General features: G+C 34.8%; 1 long non-coding RNA gene across 1 annotated transcript; it reads right to left on the bottom strand.

Moving 5' to 3' along the window:
* Window positions 1–3,610: 3,610 nt before the first annotated feature.
* Window positions 3,611–17,847, bottom strand: LOC116421370. Its single transcript, XR_004231709.1, has 4 exons — window positions 17,699–17,847; window positions 5,514–5,655; window positions 4,555–4,732; window positions 3,611–3,638 (listed from the first exon to the last, which is right to left on the bottom strand). It is a non-coding gene; the product is annotated as an uncharacterized LOC116421370 (long non-coding RNA).
* Window positions 17,848–18,172: the final 325 nt, after the last annotated feature.

Here is an 18,172-nt window from a genome sequence, read left to right as displayed (position 1 = left end):
TAGATCCTTTTAAAAGAAATTCCATGCTGGTTTTTAAAACTCAGATTAACACTGTGCTCCACATGAAATTTAATACCACCTAATTTTTCATCTTCCAATTATCACAGATTTAGCTAGCTAGGTCATAATCTGGATTGTACTGCTACTTTCTCTTGTCTAGTTAATGTATCTATTTAGTGGTTAGATTTAATAGGGTAATGCTGAAAAATAAGAACCTAGACTAGCTCATGTGATGAAAAATCCTTAGATCATTAAAGAAAAAACCCTTAGATCATTAAATAGTAGTTTCTTTTTTTAATATCATTTTCCACATCCTAGGAAGGATTCCAAAATGAATGGAACTGATTATCAGGGAAATTGGTTATAAATCAGTGAAAACTCTCAAACTTTTTTTAATCATTCAAATATCTAAGCATTTAAAGGTGTAACCTGATATTGTTCTTCCTAAAATAATCTTCAGGAGATTACCATCTAAAATTGGGGGGGGACATGTTTTCTTGCCTTTGTGAAAAGAAGAATGTTTAAAAACTAACTTCACAAAGCAAACTAAGACAAGACAAAAATTATGAAACAGAAATAAATAACAAAACCAAATGTGACTCAAAATAATTGGAATAAGTGACATAGATTAGTTATAAGATTACCTCTAAGTAAAAACTAACATTTTTTTCTTGATTAGGGTCTCAGTATCCTTGCTCTTTCTCTATAATATTCATTCAGACCCGGGGTTTTTTTAAGCCACCAATAGAGATTATTACAATTTTCACCTTTTTGTGTCCCTCAACCAGACTGTCTTGGACCTAACCATCTGAAAATGGAGGGAGATTAACACAATGAAACCTGGCAGTGGCCCAAAGACAGTCAGAACATGGCCAAACTCTGCACATCCAGCAAGTCCAGAGCCATGTTTCCAGAGGCCCTGAGATCAGGTAGGTCTTTACCAGAAAACTATGACTGCAAGGCAAAAAGCACATGGAAATTGAGAATCATGACTGAGAACAACCATGCTGCTAGAATTTAATGTAAGCACAACACCTAGGACCTTGTCACAGATTTATTCTTAGGGATGCGCTACCATATAGAAAACACTGTTACCTGTGGCAGAGAAAAATAGATTTATCAGGCAAAATCTTGCAAAAGGCCCCAAAAATCATTTAATGAATTTAGTAAATCTTAATACTATATCTAAACCAGGCCTACTACCAATTTAGGAGTTCTGCAGGAGGCTTTTGCCCCAAACAAGGGTAATATAAACAGAATTTATAATAAAGCAACTGAGGACAGTGTACAAACACAAGTGTAAAGACTAAGGAGCTATCTTCTATTATTACTGCAGAACATGAAGCTTCAGGAAATGGGCAATATTAGGAACTTGGCTATTCACAAACTTTATTTCCATAGAGTCCAACTTGCTGAGTTCCAGATAAAAGCCTGAGATTAATCTAATATTTTTCTACTATCATGCCTCAGGTTAACTTTCTACAAATGTCTGGTGTTAAAATGTGCAGGATAAACACGTGCTGGCAAATGATATTGTTAAAAGAAAAGCAAATCACGTCATTGGTGAGTAAACACCTTTAGTGACCGCCTCCTGAAGATACTTTTCCCTCACAGGTTGTTAAAATTTCACTGAAGAAATATGTGTTGAGGAGCAAATCGATAGCAAAGCTTAACTGCCTTCTCGCTTTTAGTGCTTTCAGTTCTTTGATAAACTGATTATGAATAACTAGTGGTTTAAAAAAAACCAACAAAGGTAGTGTTTCAAGTTCAAATTCTGTCATTCTACTTATCAGACATGATAAACACTTGACTCCAGTTTGTATTTGTTATACAGTTAAGTATGCCTTTGAATGAAAATGGGAAAGAGACAAAAAAAATCTCACTGCTAACCACATTTTAGTGGTACTTTTACTCACTAAGAAATGAGAATCAAAAGTATTTTGTAATGTTACAAATCAAAAAATACTAATAGAAACCTTGCGAGACAAAATGGGGGAAGGGGAAGAGAAGTTACTTTTATTTTTCAATTAATTCCACAATATAGGATCTCAACCAATTTTAATCCAAAAAGAATTTAATTGTAAGGCTCTGTGTTCAAACCTAAATCCCTCACTTTAAGTAACATGTTTAAATTGAAAGATAAGTAACAAATTAATGCCAAGTGCATCTTTGTTTATTATTATATTCTTAAAATGAGATTGATTACCTATACTTCCCAAATAACACTCATTTGCTTCAAGCAAAAATAACCCTATGCTGAAAATATTAAAAAAAAAAAAAGACATCCCCACAAAAGCCTAATCTACCACAAATGCAAAGTATTTTTAAAACCTACATTTCAGTCAATTTGCCAAGTGAATTGCCCTCCCTCACAACACACCATGTGGCTGCTGCCATTTGCATCTTTATAGATTATGGGGAGATATAGATTCTTTTATCTAGTGGAAAGCTTACATCTACAATTCACGATGATTTTAAGGAGGGCATCTCCTTTAGTCAAGCAAAATTTTTCTCTCACTATCTTTAAGGAAGGGAAAGACTCTTTTTTTCAGGGATTAACCTCCCATAAGATGTTCCTAATAAAACTATTAATTGTGATAAATTTCCAATTTTTGCTCCTTCTTCCAGTGCTATTTCCATGGCAACGTTCTCACATCCTATTGTTGGATTGCTCTTCATTCACACAGCAGGTTAAGCCTAGGGCAGCTAGGGCAGGCGGATGGTCAGCCTTTATTTTCTCTGGTCCTTCAACAAAGGTTAGTTGAGGTCACCAGAAGCCAAAGGGTAATTACTTTTCCTCAATGGGGTTAAAGGTACACAGATTGCAATTGGGACAACTGTATGGATGACCTTCAGCTTTTATGTCCAATCTCCTATTCTTTTATCAGAGCAAATAGCAATAAGTAAAATATAATGCACATGATGCAAACCCAAAGCCCAGAATTCAGTATAGGAAGTCAAAATGTCTTCTTTTTTTGTAATTACACCATCTATTAGCTTAATTTACCTCCCAAGAATCAACTGAATGAACTCAATTCACAAAAGATTGTATATCCTTTAAATAGAAAGGATATTAACTGTAGAAAATTGCAATTATTCACTAGTGTTTCTCTTCAAATAATCTGATATTCATAATTTCCTAGGTTTCAATCACTTTCCTGAGGCTGTATTCATTAAGGTTTGAAAGAAAAGGGAGAGATTCCTGGTCTCACTAAACATCTGGGGCTCATTTTCTTACTTCCCCTCCCCCAAATACCAAGTGTGGTCAATTTTTCCTTCTAAATTGCCTTGGAAAGATGATTTCTACTTTTTTAACCTTTGTATTCTAAATAGAAAGCTCCTCCTAAAAAACTTAAGGTGACCATATTTTTGAAATTCAGTTGTGAACATTCACTAAGCAATTTTTATGTGCAAAGGCAAACATTCAGTAGTCCCTTCTCTCTAGGAGCTTACATTCTACTGAAAGAAAATATTTAAAGATAAGTAAAATCAAAATATAGGCAGCTAGGAGGCCCACTTTGCTTGGAGTCAAGAAGACTCATCTTCATGAGTTCACATCTTCCCTCAGATACTTACTGTGTAATCCTGGGCAAGTCATTTTACCCCATTTACCTCAGTTTCCTCATCTGTAAAATGAGCTGGAAAAGAAATAATAAACCACTCTAGTATCTTTGCCAAGAAAACACCATGAAGAGTCAGACGTGATTGAAATGATTGAACAACAACAAATATTAAATATATGTGGATTTTATTACATGGATATATATATGATATTTACATGATTAAATATTTAATGTATTGTATTTCATATATTGTACGTTCAAAAATCATACTGGAGATACAGCTCCATTTCTAACCATATAACTGAAAATTGTGACTCCAAAAAGAGAATCCCAAATCAAATATATAAGCATTATAAATTCTGCTTCTAAAACACAGAAGTCACCTGTCATCTGTTTGTCTGTTAGTCTCTATGATGTCTAATCTCCAAAAAGAGGTCATCATAAAGGATATAAACCTGTCCTAAAAAGCATCAGGTTTGTTAAAATGCTAAAAATGATTTTTACTTCTGGACTTCTTCAACCACATCCATGTGTTGCCTAGCTGTGCTATCATACTTGAAAAGGCTTTAATTGAGACAGATTTTTACTGCCCTTATAGCCAAGATTCACTTGTTTTTAAGTTGACAGAAATAAAGTCAGTTTATTTCCCTCAAGTTCTTGCTTCAGAAGCAACTGGTCATCCACTCTCAGTCTGTGCCCACTACAGAAATTGGAATTACCATCCTCAGAAACTAATGAAGCAAGCTATATTCCTTTGTAGGGACCCTGTTGTTTTATATAAAATGCAAAATCCTTCATCTAATACTCAAGAACCTCCATCTTAAATATCATTTTTCAAATATTCCTCATCTTGTCAGTTGTGCTCAAGAAAAGCTATTTATAACTCCCAGCGTGTCATTCATTGATGTTTCCTTTTTATTCCATTATCCCCATTTAGGATATGCTCCTTATTCTCTCTGAGAGAGAATATGCTCTCTGAGTCAAACCCTACCTTATTTAGAATTGCTTTGAAATTCCTTTCCTCCAGGAAGTCCTCCTTGATAAGGTTTCTCCCACTTCCAATATTCTTTTACTCTTCACTACACTGTTCACTAGTGTTGTACCTTCTGGGATGCTGATTTATGGTTTTCTTCTGTAGCTTCTTAAGTCTATCATGGCATACAAATTAACTGGACAAAGGAAAATATTGCTTGTATTGACACATAATAAACTGCAAATTTTTACATTTATAAAAATTAATTATAATCTGGGTTGAGTAATCCATATGCTAGGATGGTATGATCAGGGCTTTTGCCCCAAGGAAAAAAATTGACTTGAGGGTACTGAAAGTACTAAGAGTCCTAATAGCAGCATGTGTTAAGTAATCCATATACTACATATATGTGAGTATTCATTCGGAACTTGCTGTAGTCCAATCTCCAGAAGAAAGGTATTACTGAATGTCAGTGATGTCCACCAGAGGTCAGCATCCCATGTCACAAGTGCTTAAGGGGTTACACCGATGATTTCCAATAAGATAGCCCGATACTCTTGAGTGTATTGATGTTATAAATCAGAGAACCATAGGATCACAGACCTAGATCTATAATGTACCTCAGAGGCTATCTAATCTAATTCCCTCTCTTTATAGGAGAGGAAACTAAAGGTCCAAGATTTGCGCAAAGTCACTCAGGGAATTCATCCCAGCTCCTCTGACTACAGAATTAGAGCTCTTTCCATTGTGCCAGGGTGCTGCCTTCAATTCAACAAATATTCATAAAGAGACTACAGATATATCTCAGAGACACTCTGGGTTCAATTTCAGACCATTACAATGAAGCAAATCTTGCAATTGAGGAACTCACAATTTTTTCAGTGCATATAAAACTTATGATTACATTATACTGTAGTCTATTAAGTGTGTAATAGTATTTTGTCTTAAAAAGTGCACATAACTTAATTTAAAAATACCTTATTCCTGAAAAAACCGCTAATCATCATCTGAGCCTTCAGCAAATTAGAATCGGTTTGCTGGTGGAGAGTCTTGCCTTGATGTTAATGGCTGCTGCTAATCAAGGTGGTGGCTGATGAAGGTTGGAGTGGTTGTCTATTTCTTAAAATAAGACAATGAAATTTGCCATATCAATTGACGCTTCATTTCCAATTGAACATTTATAGGCTATTATAGGATTATCAATTGACCTAATGTTGTGTCTCAGGAAAGAAGGAGGCCAGAGGAGAGAGAGAGATAGGGAAATGGCCTGTGCATAGAGCAATTGGAACATAATCAACATTTATCAATGTTTGCCGTCTTATATGGACATGGTTTGTGGCACCCCAAAACAAATACAATAATAACATCAAAAATCAATGATCATAATCACTATAGCAGATATAATGAAAACAAAAAAGTTTGAAATATTGTGAGAGTTACCAAAATGTGACAGACATGCAATTGAAAAAAAGTGGAACCAAATCTTCAATTTGTAGAAAACATAGTATCTCAATGAAGCTGAATAAAGTTAAAAAAAAAAAAATGAGCTATACCTATACTGGGTACTCTTACAGATGTTAAGGAAGATACAAAGATAAGAGAGCCCTGTCTATATGCAAATGAAGTACTGATACAATGCAAAACTTTGAACTAGGAAAGTTTTTATTTGATCCCTACTTTCTCCTTTTGCATATCAATCCCCTTGCTTTCAGAGGCTCCTTTTTACTCTTCAATGTTCAGGACCCTCTTGATACCCTAAGGTCCGTTCAGTTCTGGTAAAAGTGATCTAAGATGCAAATTTGAAAGATGTTTTAGTGATTTCTGGTTCCTTACCCAGATTGAATTTTAAACCATGATGCTGAGTGAGGGTAACGCATTGCCCTAAAGAATAATTCTAACAGGAGTTTCAGGGATCCCAGCACCTGGATGGATAAGGGAGAAGTATCTTTGAATGAGAGGGGAGGAGGGAAACTTTCTAACTCCCCTTAACTCAGACCTGAGTATTTATTCCAACTTTATATGCAACAATTTTTACTCATAGGTATTTCAGCCCACATAAAAGTTAAGAACATCATGCCTAAGACATATTAGGACTGAGCCATCAGCAAAGTCACAGACCATAGAGCTATACTCATCATTAGTCCTTTATTCCCAGAAGGATATATAGTCAGACTGTGGCTAGCACTCCCCTTTTCAAGCCTATTTAGAAAAGGATTAGCTATAACTCCTGAGAATGTAGGGCTGATCTAGGCAAAACATAATTCTAATAACTCCAAGAGAACATATTCTTCCAGCTCCTTGAAAATCTTATATTTCTTTTAGTATTCCATATTATTTTATAGCTATATCATATACATTTCTTTTTCATTACATAGAATCCGGGTAACTAGTACTTTTTGGTTTAAAAAATCATATATCATGAAATTTTCATCATTGTAATCAACCTTTTCTTTTATGCTAGGAGTTGATTTCTCTATAATTGGAATCCTCATTTTTTGGGGGAGCATTAATCTGTGCCCTTTGTAGCCTGCAGTCTAAACCTCTTTGATAGATCCTGAATAGCTTTATTAATTATCCAGGGGACTATTCCAGCAAATGAACACAATACAGTGCTAAATAGTAGGTGCTCAGTATGCTTATTTACTGGATATTGATTACAATCCCTTTAAATGAAACATTCTGTGGTTAAAGGTAGCTCCAGAATAAGAGAAAAATTACAGGAAATGTCCATTTCCTAAATAGGTTCTATTCATTACAAATCAAAGTATGTCATTGTACTTTTGTTGTAAAGTATAAACTACTTGAGAGCAGGAATTGCCTCATTTTGCTTGTGACCTCACAAGCTAATTCAGTGTTTTGCTCATAGCAGGTGATTAATAAATATTGTATTGAATTTGAATTGAAACTGTCCCTCATGGATTGAGCAATAATATTTATCTTTATGTTAATTTTGTTATTTAGTGTCTTTTAGCTATCTAATGATAAATTCTAGGATTGCTAACAAGGCAGGAAAGTGCTATGCTTAAGACCAAATTCAACATTCTGATCCAATAAGTGTTTTTTAAGTGCTTACTATGTTTAAAACAAAATGAAAAATAGTCCTTGCCCCAAAACAGTTTGCATCCTATCATTGGTGGTTGTGGAGGGTATAGCAATCAACAAAAAGGCCATTTCTTTACCATACAGTAAATGGACAGGAAACATGGAATATCTGAGCACGCTCTGAAGTTGAGAGCCAAGATTCCCAGTTCCACAACATCACTTAGTTCCAAAAGTAGCCTTACCAAACATCTATATGAGGAGCAGCACCAGGCAAACCACTCGTACACATTTCTAGGGACTGGGCTTTCATTGGCCAATTTCCCATTATACTTATATGAAACTGAATGAGCAGCAAAATGACCATTATCTACCATGAGCACGCATAAGTCATTCTTTCTGATAAAATATAAATCCATCAGCAAGAAACAAACAGGTTAGAAACCAGGTTTTAACTTACAATTCCCACAGAAGTTGATCATTATCCTGCTTTAACCTGGGACTTACTATACCAAGCTCTGATTCTGTAAAGTACACATGATATAGTAGCTGAGCAGAATAGAGCTCCATCCTGTTAAACCAGGTCTGCAGAGAGAGAAAAATTCTCTCACCAGTAGCAACTTGATAAGTATTATTTCTGAGCCTTCTTCCAAGCAAGCAATGAACATGGACTATAAAAAATGACCAGCATCCATTGCTCACCTAGACTATCAATCTAGATCTTCAATGCAAGACTTTTAAAAACTCCTTCATGGAAAAAAATGGATTTTTTGAAACAGATTCAAGTGCACACTGGGGAAAAACAGGTGCATGCATTCCAGTAGTCTCTGCTATGCCTGGAAAGCACTTAAAGCTAAAAAATGGCCCATCTGTCATATGAACAGCAGGAACATTTCCTAACCAGATTAAAATGAGCTATTTGTAGGCAGTTAGGAGAACATTATAGAAGATTCAAGGGAGTTTCTGTTACTTGCACAGGTATGACCCTGCAGAAAGATTCGATATTGTTCCTATACAGTTTGCATATTAATCATCTCTTAAATGAAATACATTCGCCCACTCACAGCTATTTCTTCTTCTTCATCTTCCCAAAATGATTTAGAATCTAGAGCCCTTCTTTTTTTCCCACCTCCATCTTCAATTTACTCCCTTGTAAGCCATTCACAGTTTGACCTTAATGAAAACAATCAACTCTAATTAATCTGTTTAAGAAAGATAATTCACCACAAATTTAATTTCAACAACAATAGAACAAGACTTCTTGTGTTTCCGCCCCCCCCCCCCATATAGCCATGAAAAAGCGTATTTGTTGCCGGAAAACCTGGGATCAAGTCCCAACTTTGCCACTTACTACCTGTCTAACCAAAGACACCTTTCTAAATCAGTTTCCTCACCTGTAAAAAGAGGGGGAGATGGACTTCTAGGGAACTTAAGAAATAAACTAGAATAACCTCATTTTATAAATGAGGAAAGAGGCACAGAGAAGTTAAGTTGCTCACTTTGGTAGAAATACCTTCCAGCTTTAGATATAAATATCCTAAATATTCCTATAGTCTCATTCTTTAAATAAATGGGTGTGGCAGGGAGGCTATCTTTTCAGTAAATTACATTTTCTAGTCACTTGTTCTTAAAGTCTCTTCCAATTTCAAATGAATCTCAGATTCCTGGAGTATTTGGATGCCAATTAAAGCCATTGATTTCCTCTGGATTTCTGCTTTCCTACTTCTTTTTTGTGTGTTGTCTCTCCTTTTAGACTCATTGAGAATAGGGACTGTCGTTTTATTCTTTGTATACTTAGCATTTACACAATGCTTGGAACATTGAAGGTGCTTAATAAACGTTTGTTGGATTGGCTTGTATTTTTCACACCGGATATTCCCCATCTCTGGGATAAGTCTGATCTCTACTAGGCTAAGCAAGAATTCTTAGCACAATAATTAATTGAGCTAAGTCAGTCTCAGGGAATTTAAGGATCAAGATGGAAGGAAGAGAACAGATTAAAACATTTCAAATGTCTGTAAAGACTTTTACATTCTTTTCATTCTCTTTGAAGTAAAGCCACCATATTTCAACAACATATTTCAATTTAGACAACCCTCAATTTGATACCTGAGGAAGAGGAAATGGCACTAAAGAAAAAAAAAAGAGCAGAAAGAAGCTGGACTTTTCCAAAGTCCAAACATGTAAAGATCTGGCATCATTCTCTTCCCCCTCCCCCACTCACTTGCTTCCTCAAGTATATCAAGGATAAAGGCATCCTTACAGTCTCATAGTCTCCTAGGTTCACAAACTCAGAATTATCTTTGACTCCCCACTTTTCTACATGGCCGTTCGGTTATCAAATCTTGCCTACAACAACCTTCACAGCATCTTTCACATCCATTCCATTTTTCCCACACTCATGTCATCTTAGTTCAGGCCCTCATCACTTGCTTGAATAACTGCAATAGCCTCTTAATTGGTCTCCCTGCCTCAAGTCCCCTCCCTCGCTAAATTATTCTACTAATAGCTGTCAAGCTGATTTTCCTAAAGGTCAATTCTGACTATGTCATCCCCTTACTCCGAAAGCTCCAGTGGTTCCCTATGTCCAATAGGAAAAACAAAACAAAACCAAAAACTTTTCTGACATTCATAATCTGTACCCCATCTACCTTTCCAGTCTAATTATACATTACCTACCTACCTTCTGTACTTTCTGGTCTAGTCAAACTGTCACACTTACACATAATATATTATCTTCTATCTCTGTGTTTTTTGCACTGGTTACCCCCACACACACATTAATCAATCAATACATAAGCATTTATTGAACACTTACTTTGTTCCAGGTACTATGCTAAGCACTGGAATGAACTGCTTCCTGACCTTCACCTCTTGGAATTCCTAATTTCCTTTAAAGAGGCTCAAGCAGCAGCTTTTACAGAAAGCTTTTCTGTACTCCCTTCCCCCAGATCTTAGTTTCTCTCCCCAAATTGCTTTATATATACTATATTTCTCTATCCACATGTGTGTTCATACATATTATATTATAAATATGTATGTATATTCCATATATATATATATATATACATATATATATGTATAATCTGTATCTCCTTACTTATGTATATGCTATCTCTCTTGAGAGAGCTTAAGCTATTTATAGGTATGGACTATTTTATTTTTGGTTTTATTTCCCTAATATGAGTTCAAGAAAACTTGAAATTAAAGCTTATCGACTAATTGATTAATCAATTAGACTAAGCATAAAGAGAAGAATATTTTCTCAAAGAATCTAAGACAAAAGGAAACTCCAAATTTTGGGAAAAAATTAAACATATCACTATAAAACATAATATACATTGAGTCACTGTCCTCTGCAGTAGTTTGAAAGTCCCAAAGCAATTCTAGGAATTTGAAAGGTATGTTTTGTTGGATAAAAAAATTTGGGTTCATCAGCAAGAGACATTGTAACAATAATGAGCAAAATTTTCTGCAATCAGCTTATCAGTTCTATTTCCACAGACTTTTCCTTCATACAAGCTACCACCCAGGTCATACTCGAATGATCTCTCACCTAGATTATTAACTTAATTGGTCTCCCTCTTTCCAGTCTCTCTTCTTTTCTAATTCGTCTGCACAAAGTTAACAAAATAATCTTCCTAACAAACAGATCTGACTATGTCACTCCTCCTCTCAGAAACTTTCTATAACTCTTTCATGTATTATGGAATTATTTTAAAAATTCTTAATGTTATTCCATTTCATTCCCCTTCATGAAATTTGTAGTCATATTCAGTGTAAGCTCCATATAAGAAGGCCTACATGCTTAATTTTGTCTCTCTCCTCAGGACCTAGTACAGTACCTTGCATATTACTTAATAAATGTTCACTTGTCTAATTTACTCATATGATAATAAGTATTGTAGAATTTAGCAATCTATCATTCAGTTTTAATTTCCTTCAGAGAAAAATATATTTGTGGATATAAATCAAAAAATGTATATATTTGTGTATAATAAGGTATGTGCATATACTTACATATTAAATTATACACATATATGAGGTTTTGCATGTGTATTTGTGAAATTGAGTTTCTCTATCCATCTAATTCATTTTTTCCAATAGTATAATTAACATGAAAAATGGACCTCATCTCCCTCTACCTTGCTTTTTGCCTGCATACTTTATACAAGAACATAATGATTCTAGTTATTAGCTCACTTTAGGCCAAAAATAACAGTCTAACAATACATTAAAATTTCCATTATCAATCAGGAAATTGCAGGTCAGCGCCTTGAATGATATGGTGCTCAGCACATTAAATCCTTGAACTCAGCAAAAAGTATAAATAATTTTACTTAAATTCATGGTTCAAGAGAGACCCACACAGTAAGTGGGAGATGAGTAAGGCAATCAATTTAGATAGGACTAAATGGAAGAATAATGGATTTCTAATATTTTCATATGTACCATGGAAATTATTGAGTGCTTTCTATATCATTTTCCTATCAAAGAGGTGGCAATAAGTAACCAATCACAAGACAAAGTGACTCAGCCTCTGGCCTTGCAGGTCTGTTTAACCATCTGTTATTCACACATCATCTTGGGAGTCTGCCAGTGAGTACTTAGCAACTACTATCTCAAAAGTTATATTAAGAACCAATTATACTCTTTTTATCTGGGCACTGTGGACCGAGTTCCCAGTTCAAACCTGGTGCCGACTCTATGTGCCAACAGTTCCTTCATCAATATCTTTCAAAGCATTTATAACTGCCCATATTTTGAGATCTTAATGATTTTGAAAGAAATAGTTCCACTATATTCATTTTCTCCAGGATAACAAAGAAACCACATCCTTTGACCCTGACTCAGGAATATCCATGATGCTTTTGCAAAGCTTTTTTTTCCAAAAGAAGATTTAAATTCCAGCATATTCATTTTGCTAGTTTCTCTTTTTATGTTTATAGATTTTTAAAATGTGATTCTTCACACCATCTGTACCTCTCTCTATTATTCTATCATTGACTCTGCAGAAGCAAAACTGAAAAGCATTTTGCATTCTTCTTTGTTTCATGGATTGCCACAGCCAACTCATTTCATCACCAAATGCTCAGTCTATTAGTGATAAGATTATGGACAAGAAGTTACAGAAGATGGTCAAGCATAGATGGACTGTAATCTGCATCTGTGTTTCGAGGGCCCACATTAGGGAGATCACAGGTGCATTAGAAGATTAGAGTCTTTCTTTAAGTTCAAAGTTTAGAATGATATGCTATGATGAACTATGACCCTCGGAGAGTTCCTTATATCACCATTTTCCCCATCTATGAAAGGAGGAATATAATGTTTACATTACCTTCCTCATAGAAAAATAAGTGATTTGTACATCTTGAAGCCCTAAATTAAGGTGAACTCTTTGTTTTTTGGAGTTGTTATAAATGCAGCACTGAAACAAATTCACTAAAAAAATTTTTTTACCATCAGAGTATATTGAAACCCGGTTATTTGAACCTTTTCCCAAGAAGGTCCAGTTATGGCAATATATCACAATGAAAGGAATTCCACATTTGGAACCAGAATACCTGGGCTCAAGTCTTGATTCTATAATTTACTGCCTGCATGACCCTGAATAAGTCAACCAACTTTTTTGGGCCTCAGTTTCTTCATCTATAAAATAAAGAATGGGATTATAGGATCTTCTCTATTTCTAAATTTTTGAGCATATATAATAGATTCAATCACATATTCTTTTTTGGACAAATACAAATACAAAATATTCTTCTTTGGACAAATAGATTCAATAGGACATAGTGTAGATGCTTAGACTCAAACCTATTAGCAGTCCTCACCAGACATTTACTCTCTTTCTCCCATCTATTTTTCTAATCATGGTATTTTTAAGAATTAATATTCAATGGATGGGGATAACTCAGGATTAAAGATTGATTCTAAATTCCATTTCTTTTGTCTGCTCTTCTATATTTGGCAAGAATCACCAACCCTGCCCTCTAATGGTTTCTTGACATAGCCAGTTCATATGGCTGGAATGAACAGGACCAAGATTATTCTTGATCATTGTTCCTGGTAGATTCATTAGAACATGGATATAAAGCTGGAAGGAACCTAAGAAATCATTAAAATCCAACTCCTTTTTTATAGATGAGAATACTAAAGACCGCACAGGTAAAGTTATCTATGATATTTGAACCCAGGTCCTCAGATTTGTGGAATTTATGCCTTCATTTGTTAAATTGAGTCAAGGTCAAGCTCAGATATTTAGAGAAACTTCTCTAATCATCATTCCTCCTTCTTTCTTGAAATACTACTCCTTAAATAATCAATTGGTTGTAATTTTAATCATTTCTTCCGTGTTTGGCACACCCACTTGGGGGTATGTTTGGTATTTTCCAGCTTTATGGGAAGAACCAACTTGAGACACAGAGCCCAGGGCATGCGAGCTGAGACACAGATTATTTAAATTTCTGCTTAGAAATAACTTTTTGGTTGCTAATAATGAAATCTGATATAAAAACACTTCTCAATTGTCTTTTTTTGCTTGAAATCAATGTTATTTTTTTTTCCTTTTGAATAATAACTGATGAATTTGATTTTTGTTCTTAGAAAAAATCTAGAATGAATCATTAAAAAGATACCATCCAGCATTCATTCAGAAAGTGACATGATATTTATAAAGAAGTAACATGACTGCATAAATAAGAAATCATAGCAGGCTAACTTCTTGTCCCTTTTTTACAGGACTGCTAAACTAGTAGATGAAAGGAATACAGTGGATGTAGTTTACATAGATTAGTAAAGCTTTCTTGTTATTCTTGTGGAGAAGATGGAGAGTAGATGATGGATGTAGTTTACCTAAATTAGTAAAGCTTTCTTATTATGCTTGTGGAGAAGATGGAGAGTAGATGATAACACTATTATATGGATTCAAAACAAATGGGAATGTCAAATTCAAAAAGCAGTGGTTAATATATCTATGACAGAACATCTTCAGTGGAATACATCAGGGATCTCTATGTGTGGCACTATGCATTTTTATCAGTTACTTGCATAAAGGAATAGATAATAAACTCACTAAATTTGCAAACACAAAGATGTGTATAGTTAGCAACCTAAATATAGAGTCAGAATCCAAAAAGATCCTCTTGAAAATACCGGGTTGAAACTACTAAGTTGAACTTCAACAAGAACAAATATAAAGTCATTCCCTTGAGAATAAGAAATTTGCTGATTGCTAAAGAGATAATAGACTGGAGACTTGTGGCAAGGAGATCACCCAGTAGGCTATTTCTATAACCTAGGCAGAAAGTGATGTGTGTCTTGCATGAAGGTGATGGCAGTGTCAAAGAATAGGGGACATCTTCAAGAGATGTTATAAAAGATAAAAACAACAGTTTGGCTACTGATCCATATGGAGGCTGAGAGAATGAGAAGTTGAGCATGATGTCTAGGATGTGAGCATTAGTGATTAGAAGCATAGTGGTACCCTGGACCATTAGGAGGAAAGGAGGATTTGGGTAGGGAATAATGAGACTAATTTTGGACAAGTTACGTTTAAGATGTCTGAGAGACCTATGGTTTGAAGTCCAACAAGCAGTTAGAGAAGTAAAAAATGAAGATCAGAAGATAAATTAGGGCTGGATAAGTAGATTTGAAAGTCATCAGCATAGAAATAACTGAATGCATGGGAACTAATGAGATCATCAGGTGACACTGTTCAGGGCCCAGGACAGAATTTTGAAGAACACCCACAGTTTTCAGGGATTATCTGAATGAAGGTCCAGTAAAAGAGATTAGACAGGTCGTTCATTGTAATTAGGACGATTTCTTCCTTTGATTTGTTCTTTTTGTTGTTTTGCCCTTTGTTCTTAAAAAGAGCATGACACAGGGGGTAATGCTATGACAAGCAAGTGAATTGGATTTAAGTGAGGAAAGGCAAGGTCACCTACTTCACTTTCCCCTCCAGAGCCATATAATAACGTTTAAAGAAGGCAACTTTTTACCTGGACCTGGATGTGAAAAAACTTGAGTCCAAATAAGACTTCAGATCCTTACTAGCTGTGTGACCGTAGGCAAGTCATTTAATTTTTGTCTGCCTTAGTTTCCTTACTGTAAAATGAGCATAACAATAACATTTACATCTCAGGGTTGTTGTGAGAATAAAATGAGATATTTATAAAATACTATTTAAGCACTAATGATGATGATAATGATGATGATTTAGTGACATATTAGCCCTTAACATCCCACTGTGACTTGACATATTAAATCATTTTCCACTTTTTACCCTAATAGTCCATGGCTGCTTGGCACCCAAAGGGAAAAAGAGAAAAACTAAAAGGTAGGAAAGTATACTGAAAGAGACAGTACAGTGTACCAAAAACAAACTTCAATTACTTGCCATATGCTAGTCCAATACAGAGGATTTAATATTCCAAAAGAATCACAGAAGCAAAAAGAGGCAAGAAAGTAGATAATTTTTAAAACTTACATTCACACTCACAAATAGACATTTCAGCCAATAGTCTTCTATGAATAGAGGATGATCATAAAGGGAGAGATATAGATTTCCCATAAACATTGTGTTTCTGAGTAAAGCCCAAGCACAGGCTACTACTGTCCATGACAGAGAATAACCATTTTCAAATTCATAAATCAGATATCTGTTTATAGTTCAAATGTGATGGATTATCCTTTAATAGTTTCTGCCTCAATTAAAGGTATAAGTATATACAGACATTGACTGAGTTTACTACAAAGTGTAAGCCTGTAAAATTATGACATACTTCTTTCCTCTGGCGATCTCATATACTCTCATAGCTTCAATTACCACTATTTATGTCTATGACTTCCAAATCCATATCTATACACACACACATACATACATACACACATACACACACACGAAAACTTCGCTCATAAATTAAACCTTACATTTCCAACTGCCTACTAAATAGCTCCACCTGGAATGTCCTGCAAACTCCTCAAAAACAATATTCAAAAGGAGAATTTATAATCCTCCTTCTCCCTCATAAACCTTCCCCTTTTTCCAAAATCTAAATAAATGGTACCACCATCCTGCCAGTTACCCACCATCAAAATCTAGAAGTCTTTGACTCTTGCATCTCTTTTTAACCTATATACACAATTATTTGTCATTTCTACCTCCCTGTCTCTGCTGTATTTTCTTTCTGCTCCTACTGCAGTCCCTGAGTTCAGGCCTTCATTTCTTCTGAGGTTCCTAACTATTTTTCCTATCTCCACTGTCCTCTCTCCAATTCACCTTTCACACCACAACCTTACTTTTTACTCTATTTCCATAATTATGCCACTTCTCAATGTAAGAGCTTTTAATGGTTCTCTATTGCCTAATAAATAAGGAGAAATTCATGACTCTAGTGTTCAAGATCCTAAAATCTGTCCCTTCTTATCTTGTAAAAGATGTATGTACATATATTTTGCTTTCCAATGAAAATGGACCACTCCTTAGCCCTAACTTGTGTAATACTCTCTCTTCTCTATGTAGCTTTATTCATAAGATACACTGTGTTCTCCTCCTTCCCCATCTCCATTTTCACAATCTCGCTTTCCCTTCCTACAAAGCTGAACTTAGATACCATCTCATCTTCAAAGTTTTCCCTCACTTTACCCCAGGAAAGTGAGTTCTCACCTCTCAAATTCCTCATGGTATTTGGTACACATCACATTCTATATTGTACTGTGCTTACTTGTGTACACATAATATTCCCACCCCAGTTGACAGGAAAATCCTTGAGTTGTATAGTCTGCTTAATACCTGCACAAATCCTTTCTACAACATGCTTGCCATGTAGTCGTCTGACCTGTTGGAAGATGAGCACTGCATAGGAATCCATTATCCCAAGAGGTAACTCTTTCTACTTTGGGGAAGCTTTAGATGTTAAGAAAGTTTTCCTTACAAATTTTCACCTTTGATATTTCAATTTAATTCAATTAAATAATCATTTACTAAATGTCCATACAAAGAAATTTGCTAGATACTAAAGATACAAAGACAAAAAAAAGTAGAATCCCTAGTCGTTACAGTAGATAAAGTAATAGATTTTGAGTCAAAAAGACCAGAGTTAATCCATCCTCAAGCACTTACCAGCTGGGTGACCTTAAATAAGTCTCTTAACCTCTAAGATCTGCTTCAGTTTCTTGATCTGTAATGTAGAAATAAAAGCATCTGCTTGTTGTAATAACAAAATATTTGTAAAGTGATTTGTTACCATTAAAACTATGAAATGCATAAACAAACTGTGCTACATTTATGTAATGAGTTATTCTCTTACAATTGGAAAGATATAGAGAAGCATGGGAAGATTTATATTATCTAAGTGAAGTAAGCAGAATCAGGATAACACTATAAAAATGACTAGAGCAGTGAAAATAGGGAGGGGAACAGCAAAAAAAAAAAAAAAGAACTGAATTTTGTATAATTATTATATCAAAAGTTTGCCCCTAAAAAAAATTATAAGATTTTACTTTCCTCCAATCTTTGTAAAGAGGTAGGGAGGAAATATGGATATTGAACACTAAATATATAATTAGATTTGATTAATATGTGGTTAATTTTACC

This window comes from Sarcophilus harrisii, chromosome 2, assembly GCF_902635505.1.
Source record: "Sarcophilus harrisii chromosome 2, mSarHar1.11, whole genome shotgun sequence".
Classification (NCBI taxonomy): domain Eukaryota; kingdom Metazoa; phylum Chordata; class Mammalia; order Dasyuromorphia; family Dasyuridae; genus Sarcophilus; species Sarcophilus harrisii.
Note: the sequence above shows the minus strand (reverse complement) of the source record. Positions and strands in the feature narration are given on the sequence as shown.